General features: G+C 48.3%; 2 long non-coding RNA genes across 3 annotated transcripts; both read right to left on the minus strand.

Moving 5' to 3' along the window:
- Positions 1–783: 783 nt before the first annotated feature.
- LOC309361042 lies at positions 784–1098 on the minus strand. Its single transcript, XR_014164327.1, has 2 exons — positions 969–1098; positions 784–924 (listed from the first exon to the last, which is right to left on the minus strand). It is a non-coding gene; the product is annotated as an uncharacterized lncRNA (long non-coding RNA).
- Positions 1099–6849: 5751 nt separating this feature from the next.
- On the minus strand, positions 6850–13072 carry LOC309361016. Of its 2 annotated transcripts, none has more exons than XR_014164296.1 (3): positions 13043–13072; positions 9746–9842; positions 6850–7275 (listed from the first exon to the last, which is right to left on the minus strand). It is a non-coding gene; the product is annotated as an uncharacterized lncRNA (long non-coding RNA). The 2 variants fall into 2 exon arrangements; XR_014164297.1 differs by lacking the exon at positions 13043–13072 and adding an exon at positions 12387–12443.
- Between the last annotated feature and the right edge of the window lie 18 nt (positions 13073–13090).

The raw sequence follows: 13090 nt of genomic DNA on the forward strand, positions 1-13090 counted from the left end.
CAAGGGGACTGGAAAGAGGGAGCGGAAAGAAAGGGCGGAAGAGGCAGCAGGGCCGCCATGTTGGTTGAGGGCAGCGGAGTCTAGACTAGATTTCTGCATTTCAGGGGTCAAACCAGATGCCTCCTGAGGTCCCATTTCTGCATTTCAGGGGTCAGACTAGATGCATCATGAGGACCCATTTCATTCCCATCCACCAGGCGTCGCTTCGTCACCCTGCCGTGCCCGAAGTTCTTGGTTTTATTTGCAGAAATGAAATCTTGTAGCAGCCTGGGTGTTTCTGGTGCAGCTACAGCGTCAGAGCCAAACTGCCTTTCCAGCACATGTTTCAATTGGATGTATTGCCATTGCGTTTCACTGGTTAATCCATACTTGACTTGCAAAGTCTTATATTTGTAATTTTCATGTGGCCAGTGTTGGAAAAGTCATCAATAGGAAAATAAACAGTGACCCCGTGTGGCCAGTGATGGAAAAGAATTCATGATAATTTCTAGTTGTAAGTTATTTCCAAGTAGGAATTTGGCTTTAAAATTATTTCCCCTTTCAAACTTTTAATTTATCTCATTTCTCCCGGACTTTTTCCCTGTTGCCAATATATTCGTCTTAGACTTAGTAGGCTGGAATAGACGTCAATAGGAAAATAAACAGTGACCTCGTGTGGTCATTACTGGAAAAGAATTCATGATAATTTCTTGGTGAAAGTTATTTCAAGCAGGAATTGGAATTTGGCCTTAAAATTATTTCCCCTTTCAAACTTTCAGAGCCTACTCTGAAGGCTCATAAATGTAGAGCACCTCTAAGTGTCCAAAACTGGTGTGAAGTTGCTGGTTTGTAAATATTAACTATTGCTACCTAAATTACTCAAATGGCTTCTAGATGGGACCCTCAGAGGCATCTAGTCTGACCCCCGAAATGCAGAGATGGGACCTCAAGAGGCATCTAGTCTGACCCCTGAAATGTAGAGATGGGACCCCAAGAGGCATCTAGTCTGACCCCTGAAATGCAGAAATGGGACCTGTAGTGAAGTTAGGAAATTCTAGTAGACAAACTTTGGTCAAGCAGCGGCAACACTAACCCCAAACCCCAACCCTAAAACCATAACCCTAAATCCCTAACCCTACCCCGACCCTAACCCTATAACCCCCTAACCCTAAACCCCAAACCCCTAAAAAATGTAGCTGGCAGGGAAGGGGAAGTGATTGACCCTCATACAACTAACTGGGAGGTATGTTTTTCTGGTAATTCTTTGTATAGCACTTTCCAGCAGGGCATCACTTAGGTGGCACAGCCTAAAGTGAAACAACTTTGCCATCATAAAGCTTAAGATAAGGGGACCCCTGACCCTTAGGTCCAGTCATGGCCGACTGAGGTTGCGGTGCTCATCTCGCTTTATTGGCCAACAGAGCCAGTGTACAGCTTCCGGGTCATGTGGCCAGCATGACTAAGCCACTTCTGGCAAACCAAAGCAGCACACGGCAACACCGGTTACCTTCCTGGCGGAGCGGGACCTATTTATCTCCTTGCACTCTGACGTGCTTTTCAACTGCTAGGTTGGCAGGAGCAGGGACCCAGCAACGTTGCAGAGTTTAGAACCGCTGACCTTCTGATCAGCAAGTCCTAGGCTCTGTGGTTTAACCCACAGTGCCACCCACGTCCCGTAACTTAAAGGAATGCTATTTCTGCTTGTTCCTTCTGAAGAACATTCCAAAGAATCAAATGATACTACATTTATATCTATATCTGGAAGGGACCTCAAGGGTCATCCAGCCCAACCCGCTGCAAGGCAGGAATATGGAGGAGAACCACCACCAACCTTGCTTGTACTGTCAGTGCTGCCCCATTAAATGGCACTTTTAAGGCAATTTAAACTGCAGCTGCAAGTTGCGCCATGAAGCACACCTTGCCATCCCCTGACTGGGAGCGGAGGAGGTGCTGCTTACAGTCTCCCCAGGAGCATTTCAACAGTCAGGAGGAGGCCTGGCACCTTCAGGGTGATTGTACATAAGCTAGTAACATTTATACCTCCAGAAAAGGAAAAAAAAACCCATGAGCCTACTCTAAGGGAATGCTCATAAGTGTATAAAGTGCTTTTCTTTAGAACAGGTCCCTAGCATTACAAACTGCTGGAATTTTCCAAAATGCATATACAGTGGTGCCTCGCAAGACGAAATTAATTCGTTCCGCAAGTCTCTTCGTCTTGCGAGTTTTTCGCCTTGCGATGCACGGTTTTCCATAGGAATGCATTGAAAATCAATTAATGCGTTCCTATGGAAACCGCCTTCCCCCGACCTCTTCTGGCGGGCGGCATTTTAAAATCGCCAGGGACAGCGGAGGACTTCTCCGCTGTCCGGGGCGATTTAAAAGCCCCTGGGAAGGCAGGCAGGGGGGACAAAGACTTTTGCCCCCCGCCTGCCTTCAGAAGAGGTCCAGGACAGGCTTCGCGGACCTCTCCGCAAGCAGCGGGAGCGCTCCTTGCGGAGAGTTGCCAGCGCGCCCAGGCTTTGCGGCCCCGCCGCCCGGCTTCGGGACATCGTTCCGAAGCCGGGCGGCGGGGGGAGGCTTTCTCGCCCCGCCGCCCGGCATCGGGACGATGCCCCGAAGCCGGACGGCGGGGGGAGGCTTTCCCGCCCCGCCGCCCAGCTTCGGGACATCGTTCCGATGCCGGGCGGCGGGGGGAGGCTTTCTCGCCCCGCCGCCCGGCATCGGGATGATGCCCCGAAGCCGGGCGGCGGGGGGAGGCTTCAAAAGCCGTCCAGGGGCTTTTAAATCGCCCCGGACAGTCCCGGGGCGATTTAAAAGCCCCCGGTTAGGCAGGCAGGGGGGGCAAAGACAAAGTCCAGGACCTCTTCCCAAGGCGGGCGGGGGGCATAAGTCTTTGCCCCCCCTGCCTGCCTTCAAAAGCCGTCCGGGATAGCGGGAAGCGCTTCCCTGCTATCCCAGACCGCTTTTAAAATGCTGGCGGTGGGGAGCAAAGCCTTTCGCCCCCGCCGGCCTTCCTGGACCTCTTCTGAAGTCCGGAGGGGGGGAAAAGGCTTTGCTCCCCACCGCCAGCATTTAAAAAAAGTTCCCCGAGATTTCCCTATGGGCTTTCGTCTTGCGATGCAAGCCCATAGGGAAAATCGTCTAGCGAAGCGTCGCAAAAACCGAAAAACCCTTTCGTCTTGCGGGTTTTTCGTCTTGCGAGGCATTCGTCTTGCGGGGCACCACTGTACGTGCCAGTATTTGTCAATGTAAATGATTCAACTGGCTTTGGGTTGTGGCCCCTGTTGCAAGGGCTCAGCCCATTACTCTGGTGGCATTGGGCCTCCCAGCCTAGGTGCATAGCCGGTGACCGTTGATTTTTAAGGGCTGACACACACAAACACCCCCCATACTGTATTAAGACATTACTAAATAATAGGGTTTCAATTTTTTTAGCAACCGTGGGTTCCCTGACCATCGAAGAATAGAGACTGTTCTCTGGGAGTTTGCCAGGGTTACAGGTATGATAGGAAAAGAAACACTTCAACCAGCTGTTTGAACTGAAATCCACCTTTGGAGAAGGCAGGCTGCACCTCTGGAAAGAGCCAGGCCTTGTGGAAGTGTAGGGACTGTGTGGCCTTACCGATTTAGAGAGATAGCTATTTAATTTTTACATCAATGACATTGTTACAACCATGAAGGCCCTAAACCAATCTGCCCCCTCTTTACAACAGCGCAAGATCCCCATATTACTCTATGCGGACGACATGGTGATACTGACTTTAACCAAGCAGGGCTTAAACAACATGCTCAGAGGGCTCATGACATATTGTGATACCAACTCCCTCAAAATCAGTTTTGCCAAAACCAAAATTTTTACTTTTGGCATGAAAATTCGGAAGCAATTTTGGAATTTCGAGGGCCACTCTATTGAATATTGTTCAGCATTCAAGTATTTGGGTATCACTTTTCAGCATGGGCTTAGCTGGTCAGCTCACCTAAATATGACCATCCTGGCTGCCCGTAGAACCATCAAAGCCTTGGAGAAATTCTTCTATGCAAAAGGCGGCCAGTTGGTTCCACCAATCAGAAAAGCATTTATCAGCAAAGTCCTCCCGATGTTACTGTATGGGGTTGAAATCTGGGGGTGGAATTTAAAAACACTACAACGGCTCGAGATTCTACAAAACACTTTTGCACAGACGTTACTGGGTCTCCCCAAGGGCTCGGTTGCTGCACAGTTAAGAACAGAACTGGGCCTCCCCTCCATGGTTGCGAGAGCCCACATTAGAATTATCAGTTTTTATTGTAAATTAATCAAAGCCCCAGATTCCCTACTAGCCAGGCAAGCCTTTTTAACTTGTTCTCATAGCAACAAATGGTCCAAGGCCATGGAGACTATTACTGCATGCTACTCCCTCCCAGATCTTGACACGCTGTCATCTTGGGACCAACATAAAATCCGGGCCTGGATTCTTACAAGAGACGAGGCCATGGACCGGGCACAGTCCACCACAGCTCGCCTCTCCATGTGGCTCCCTAAAGTGAAAGTGGTAAGATCACTTGCCAACTACTTGATAGACCTGACGGAGCCCAATTTGAGAAGAGCGTTTACCATGGCCCGTTTCCATTCTATACCCACAGCCTTCTTGCAGGGGATTTACCCCTATTACTCAGCGTCTATGTCCATGCACAATGAATGAAGTAGAGGACTTCATACATTTCTTTTTCTACTGCCCTATTTATGAGCCAATAAGAACTAAGCTCCTCCTCTTGATCCCGTCCACCATCACATCTAAGGAGGAGTATAAAACGGGCATCCACCATTTGTACTGCTATGCAACACAGAATGAAGTAGCTGGCAGGGAAGGGGAAGCGGTTGGCCATCGTACAACTAACCTGGAGGTATGTTTTTCTGTTTCTTCTTTGTGTGGCACTTTCCAGCTCTTAGGAATATGCAGGCGTCCCTTATGGAGATCCCCCTGCAAGCTTGGTGCTCACAGTACCAAAAGGTGGAAGCATTTAACTGTTAGGTGTCACAGCCTCAAATGAGGCAACCTTGCCATCATACAATATACTTTTATATTTTCTTTCTGAAGCACATTCCAAAGAATGATATGATGCTGCATATATATCTATATCTGGAAGGGACCCCAAGGGTCATCCAGCCCAACCCGCTGCAAGGCAGGAATATGCAGGAGAACCACCACCAACCTTGCTTGTACTGTCAGTGCTGCCCTATGAAATGGCACTTTTCAGGCATTTTAAACTGCAGCTGCAAGTTGCGCCATGAAGCACACCTTGCCATCCCCTGACTGGGAGCGGAGGAGGTGCTGCTTACAGTCTCCCCAGGAGCATTTCAACAGTCAGGAGGAGGCCTGAAGCCTTCGGGGTAATTGTACATAAGCTAAGAACGTTTAACACTATTTCTCTTTCTTCTTTCTGAAGCCCTTTGCAAATAATAATGATGGTATATTGTGGGGAAATGACTGCTTGTACATAAGAGCATGAGCAAAGTTCTTATTATTGCAGGGTGATTTCATAACTAAAAGCATCCTTGGAGCATGAACAGCGCGTGAATAGCTCGTTCTGTCCCAAATGATTGGTCCACATAACATAGCCTGATCGTCTGCGTGGTCTAGTGCGACGGCCCTTATCTGCTGGCTGAGAAAAAGTTGCATTCCTTGTATTTTGTATCTTTCTGACTTTACACAATAAAGGCTGTGCTGCAGCAGCTCTAAGGCAGCCAGATTTCTTCAACCCATCTCTGTGTGAGACTGATTCTTACTGATGGCGAGCAGGATCTCGTCAGTATATAAACCTCTGGAAGGGACCCCAAGGGTCATCCAGTCCGACCCGCTGCATCAAAGGAGTCCCTTACGGGGAACAATCCTGCAAGCTTGGTTATGCAGCAAAAGTTGCCATCTTACATGGCCCTTTGAAGGCTACTTCAGGGATGCACACCTCTCCTGCAGCTGCAAGGTCAGCCAGGAAGCCAACATGGCCATCCACTATTATTGACTGGAAACAGAGTACGTTCTGCTTACATCCTCCCTGGGAGCATTTCAACAGTCAGCGGGAGGCCCTGACCCTGACCCTGAACCCTAAGCCTAACCCTCTCCCTAACCCCGAGACTCACAACAGCAGACTTTCAACTTGTGACCTTTGTCAAAGGTAAGGGTAAAGGGACCCCTGACCATTAGGTCCAGTCGTGGCAGACTCTGGGGTTGCGGCGCTCATCTCGCTTTATTGGCCAAGGAAGCTGGCATATACCTTCCAGGTCATGTGGCCAGCATGTCTAAGCCGCTTCTGGCAAACCAGAGCAGCGCACGGAAACACAGGTTACCTTCCTAGCGAGGCGGGACCTATTTATCTCCTTGCACTTGCAAATTTCCAAAAAGCTTACATACGTGCCAGTATTTGTCAATCTAAATGATTCAATTGGCTTTTGGTTGTGGCCCCTGTTGCAGGGGCTCAGCCCACTTAGTCTTGTGCCATTGGGGCAGCTGTGGGGCACATTGCAGAGTTGATTTTTAAGGACTGACACACACAAACACCCCCCAAACTGTATTGAGACATTACTACAGTGGTTCCTCGCAAGACGAAAAGAATCCGTTCTGCGAGTCTCTTCGTCTAGCGGTTTTTTCGTCTTGCGAAGCAAGCCCATTGATGGCTTAGCGGATTAGCGCTATTAGCGGCTTTTAGCAGCTTATCGGATAAGCGGCTTAGAAAAAGGGGGGGAAACCGCAGGAACTCGCAATACATTTTCGTCTTGCGAAGCAAGCCCATAGGAAATTTGTTTTGTGAAGCACCTCCAAAACGGAAAACTCTTTGGTCTAGCGAGTTTTCCGACTTGTGAGGCATTCCTCTTGCGGGGCACCACTGTAAATAATAGGGTTTCTATTTTTGGAGAGACCGTGGGAAAATGCAATCTCCCTGACCATCGAAGAATAGAGACTGTTCTCTGGGAGGTTGCCAGGGTTACGGGCGTGAGGATAGGAAAAGAGACACTTCAACCAGCTGTTTGAGCTCAAATCCACCTTTGGAGAAGGCAGGCTGCGCCTCTGGAAAGGACCAGGCCTTGTGGAGGTGTAGCGACTGTGCAATCTTACCGATTTAGAGAGATAGCTAGGTATTGCCCACCGTTCCCTTTGCTCCTTGCTGCTAAGAATCTTTTCCAGTGGATGGGAGTGGACTTAGGCAGATGTACCTGCCTTTTGTAACTTCATGGAGATGTCTGGGAGCTGCCTTGCCTCTTTTTCTTCTCTTTCCTTTGGCTGCCACGCTGCTGGTGAATCAGGTGTTTGGTTAAAGGAGCTGTTTGGATCTTGTGCCCAAAGATCCCCTTTCCCCCTCACGCCCCAAAAGGCAACAGCAGCAGGAGAGCCCTGGCACTGGCATCTTTGGGGCACTGGCATCTGGTCTCAAAAGATCCCCTCTTCTCCCGCACTCTATCCGGCGAAACTTCCCTCTTCCTTGTCCTCCACCTTTTTGGGAGAAGGAATTCAGCACAGCCCTTTGAGACCTGAGAAATATCAGCGGGGTGGATTATTTCGAGAACTAAAAGAGGGGTCCGTGTAAAAACAGGCACAGGATCTGCCAGGCTCAAATTAATGTGCAAGGAATAATAAAGATGCTCACAGGAAGCGAGGTGACTATCCCATCATACAGCTAACTGTAAAGAACGCTCTTTCTCTTTCTTCTTTCTGAAGCCCTTTCCAAAGAAGGATGGTATATAAACCTCTGGAAGGGACCCCAAAGGTCATCCAGTCCAACCCGCAGCATCGCAGGAACATGCAGGAGTCCCTTACGGGGAACAATCCTGCAACCTTGGTTATGCAGCAAATGTTGCCCTCTTAAATGGCACCCTGTTTCTTCTTTGTGTGGCAGTTTCCAGCTCTTAGGAATATGCAGGCGTCCCTTATGGAGATCCCCCTGCCAGCTTGGTGTTCACAGTACCAAAAGGTGGAAGCATTTAACTGTTAGGTGTCACAGCCTAAAGTGAGGCACCTTTGCCATCATACAACTAACTTAAAGGAATACTATTTCTGGTTCTTCTTTCTGAAGCACATTCCAAAGAATCATATGATGGTGTATATATCTATATCTGGAAGGGACCTCAAGGGTCATCCAGCCCTATGCGCTGCTAGGCAGGAATATGCAGAATAACCACTATCCTTGGTTGTGCTGTCAAGGTTGCCTTACGAAATGGCACTTTTAAGCAGTCAGGAGGAGGCCTGAAGCCTTCGGGGGGATTGTACATCTGCTAAGAACATTTATGCCTCCAGAAAAGGAAACAACCATGAGCCTGCTCTAAGGCAATGCTCATGAGCGTATAAAGTGCTTTTCTTTAGAACACCTCTCTTAACATTACAAGCTGCTGCCAATTTCCAAAATGCATACATACGTGCCAGTATTTGTCAATGTAAACGATTCAACTGGCATTTGGTTTTGGCCCCTGCTGCAGGGGCTCAACCCACTTAGTCTTGTGCCATTGGGGCTCCCAGCCTAGGTGCATAGCGGGGGGACAGTCTTAAATCTTTGCTTCGCCCCTGCTGTGGAGCACATTGCACAGTTGATTTTTAAGGGCTGACACAAAGAAACACCCCCCCAACTGTATTCTGAAGCACTTTCCCAAGAATCATATGATGTTGGATGAGTGGGTGAGTATATATTGGGAAGGGACCCCAAAGGTCATCCAGTCCAACCTGCTACATACAAGGCAGGGATTTGTGCATGGCTGAGGGATCCACACTTCTCCTGCAGCAGCAAGTTAAGTTACGCCATGAAGCCCCCCTTGCCATCCCCTTTTGCTGACTGAGAGCAGAGGAAGGGCTGCTTACAGCCTCTCCAGGAGCATTTCGACAGTCAGGAGCAGGCCTGAAGTTCTTGGGAGATTGCACATATGCTAACAACATTTATACCTCCGGGCAAAGGAAAAACCATGAGCCTACTCTGAAGGCTCATAAATGTAGAAAGTGCATTTCTTTAGAGCACCTCTCTTAACATGGCAAGCTGCTGCAAATGTCCAAAACGGGTGTCAAGTTGCTGGTTTGTAAATATTAAATATTCCTACTTTATTGATCTGAATTACTCAAATGGCTTCTAGTGCTGGCCACTACAGCAGGGGCTGATCCCCATTTATTCTTGTGGTGTTCAATTCAGCGTCTCTGCTCAAAAAATCAAACAGAAAGTAATGGCGGGTTGCCATTAAGGCTGGAGGGAGGGGGCAAACTGGGTCTTCTAGACCCAAACTGGGTTTTGGATGCTCCATTAGACAAATCAGCCAGTTCACTGCCTCTCTAATTCACTGGGCTTGCTTGCAAATTAATTATCTTTTTAAATTTATGCCTCTTCCAAAACATTTATCTTAAGATTTAACATGCAAGTGTACCACTTTTGGATGCTAATTAATCTCTGCTTGGATTATGTGGATAAATCGGTAAGTGAAAGAATCGGTGCCTTGAGTAATTACCTGGTTAAAGCAATGGTTCATCTGAAGAAATTAAGTTTCCAACACATTGCTTTGTCACCTTTTGATAGCCTAACAAGAAAAGGAATAGGAGACAAACCTCACCAACACGGGTGAAGCCAGGAGGTGCTAGCCTACCCCAATCAAATAAATAAAATTATTTTACTGTATTTTTACTGTACTGTACTGTGGTGGTTAGGGGGGGTGAGGCCAAGCCAAGTGGTTAGGGTGGGTGTGATATATCAGGAGTGGGGTTGTTTAAAAATGTTCTTATATGTTAAATGTTAATATGTATTTCTATTTTTTCCCTTTTACCTTCATGACTTTTCCTCCATCTCCTGTTCTCCCTTCATCACACGAAGTTTCCTCCTCCTCCTCCTCCTTTTCAGAACAGGAATTCAGCAGAGCAGACCTAAGAAATATCAATAATGTCAATTATTTTCACAAGAAGGGAAAGAGGGGTCGACATCAAAGCAAACATATAATATGTCCAGCCCAGATTGCAGTGGAAGAAAGCATCAAGTGGGAAAGGAGCCAGCAGACGACTAAGTGGAAGAAATGTGTTTTTCTTCTTGTCTTCTTCTTGTTTCTTCTTTCTGAAGCCCTTTCCCAAGAATCATATAATGGTACATCTAGCTGGAAGGGACCCCAAGGCTCTTCCAGTCCAACCCGCTGCAAGACAGGAATATGCGAAGGAACCACAAGGAGACGGCATTCAATAAAAAGTGGAGGAATTGGGATCTGGAGGAATTAGCTGGTTACAAAAGCACGGCTTCAAGCAGTGCTTCATCTGAACAAGACACTGTTCAGGAGTCAGTTTCCAAGACATTAAAGGTGGCCTGAGGGGGAAAGAAATGGAGATCTGCACTCACAGCCAGTTCCTCTGGAGTTGCTGCATCCAAGGGGAGCTTCCCTGCCCCAATAAAAATACTATCATGTTAAGGCTTAGGAGGGAAGAGGCCGTGTCCCACTTGGGTGGGTGCAATTTATAATACAAATAATTTAACTTTAACTCATTATTATTAATAATAATGAATTACTCTTCCCCAGCCACCCACAGAAAATTTTAAAAGCGATAAAACATAATATACTACAAATCTCCCTATTATTATTTCACGCCCGCTCCCAACAGAAGAGTCTTAAAATCACGACCAAACTCCTTCACGAAAATGGCGAGGGAAACGCTGAGGAGAACACGCGCCCCAGGCCTGGCCCCGCCCACCGCCCGACCTGGGATTGGCCCAAAGGCCGACCTATTGCCGCCCAGCTTAATGCTGCAGCGGGCGGCCATTTTGGACGAGGGCAAGGGGACTGGAAAGAGGGAAAGGGGCCGGAGGGGGGAAGAAAGGGCAGAAGAGGCGCCACCGCCACCATTTTGGTGGAGGGCCTTCGACGGCGATAGGTCGGCCTTTGGGCCAATCCCAGGTCGGGTGGTGGGCGGGGCCAGCAGTTTCCCCCGTTTTCTCCTCCCAGCTGTTTCTCAGCTGATTCTCCTCAGCTGTTTCCCGCGCCCTTTGGGCGCCTTTTTCCTACTGGGAAACAGCAATCAGGGGTTATTAGCATTACAGTGGTGCCTCGCAAGACCAAATTAATCCCTTCCGTGAGGCTCTTCGTCTAGCGGTTTTTTCGTCTTGCGAAGCAAGCCCATTGACAGCTTAGCAGATTAGCGCTATTAGCGGTTGAGCGGCTTATCAGCTTAGCGGATCAGCTGATAAGCGGCTTAGCTGCTTAGAAAAAGGGGGGGAAAGGGGAAAAACCCGCAGGAACTCGCAAGACATTTTCGTCTTGCGAAGCAAGCCCATAGGGAAATTTGTTTTGCGAAGCGCCTCCAAAAGGGGAAACCCTTTCGTCTAGCGGGTTTTCCGTCTTGCAGGCACCACTGTACTTTTCCAATTATTTTTATTATTAGAAAAGGCTTAGGGAAGTTTGCAATATAGTATGTTTTGTCGCGTTTAAATGGGGATTATCCTTCATTTCTAAGTTGCTATCATTATTATAATGGTTATTCTGTTAGAAGGGTGAGAAAAGTTTGTAGTATATTGTCTTATCGTTTTTTAAAAATATTCTGTTGGTGGCTGGGAAAGAGTAATAAATTGTTGTTGTTGTTATTACTAGTCACACCCACCCAAGTGGGACGTGGCCTCTCCCCCCCCCCAAGCCTTAACAGTATACTATTTTTATTTATTTGAATGGGGGGGCGAGCTCCCCTTGGCTACAGCAACTCCAGAGGAGCTGGCTGTGATAAGAATAATTATTCTTCTTTATATATAATAAAAGTGCAAATCTCCATTTCTTTCCCCCTCAGGCCGCCCTTAATGTATTGGAAACTGTACCTGAACAATGTATTGCGCAGATGAAGCACTGCTTGAAGCAGTTGTTTTGTAACCAGCTAATTCCTCCAGATCCCAATTCCTCCCCTTTTTATTGAATGCCGTCTCCTTGTGGTTCCTTCGCAGATTCCTGCCTTGCAGCGGGTTGGACTGGATGACCCTTGGGGTCCCTTCCAGCTAGTTGCACCATTATATGATTCTGGGGAAAGTGACTCAGAAAAAATCAAGAAGAAAGCACATTTCTCCCATTCAGTCGTCTGCTGGCTCCTTTCCCTCTGGATTCTTTCTTCAATAATTTACCATTTCATGATAATATTTCCCAGCCACCAAAAGAATATTTTAAACGATGATAAAACATAATACACTACAAATTTCCCTAAGCCTTTTATAGTAAGAGCAATTCTAATAATAATGGTAACAATTGGTAACAAAATTCACGATCATCCTCATTTCTTCCCCTTCCCGCCCCTGCGGGCTGCTCCCAACAGAAGATTAAAAACACGACGCAACATAATAATCACAAACTTCCCGAAGCCTTTGATACTAATAACAAAAGTCATAATTTAAAACTCAATGATGATAATCCTCCCAAGAGAATACAGGAGGAAAAAGGCCACAAAATTTACCGGCTTCCTTCACGAAAAGGGCGCGGGAGACGCTGAGGAGAAAAGGCGCCAAAAGCCCGACCTGCGATTGGCCAGAAGGCCGACCTATCGCGGCCGAGATCTTGATTGTTGCTGGGGCTGCTGGGCGCGTGCGCGGAGCAGGGCATGACGGGAAAGAGGGGGAAGAAAGGGCAGAAGGCGCGCCACCGCCGCCATGTTGGTTGAGGGCAGTGGGCCCTAGCCTGCCGTTGGGGGGCGCTGGTCTCCCTCGTGAGGTGGGCGCCTCGTTGGGGGTCTCTGCGGAGAAGGAAGGCCGGAGGGCCCCCCCCTAAATCCCCTCCGGGAGGAGTCCCAACAGTGCCTGAGGGGCCTGGGCCTTCCTCTGCTTTCTCATCATCATCATTATATTATTATTATTGATTATCCTCCTTATTAGCTTCTCCTTTTTCTCCTCCTCCTCGCAGCGTTTCCCTGAGCGCTGCTTCCAGAGCAGAAGAGGCGCCTGGGAGGCCGGGGGAGCCCCGCAAGGGGGGCTGTTGGGGTGCAGGGGCCACAGTCCTGGTAAAAGGGAAAAGGTCCCCGCAAGAGACTCAGGAGACGGGCAAGGGGGCAGTCCGGAAACGGAAGTGCTGGCCTCTGACCCCGGGTCCAAGTGCTGGTCCCGCCCACAACCCGACCTGTGATTGGCCAAGAGCCACGAAAAGAGCGGAAGCGCTTCCGGCGAG

This window comes from Podarcis melisellensis (genome assembly GCF_964234715.1).
Source record: "Podarcis melisellensis genome assembly, chromosome: 18".
Classification (NCBI taxonomy): Eukaryota; Metazoa; Chordata; class Lepidosauria; order Squamata; family Lacertidae; genus Podarcis; species Podarcis melisellensis.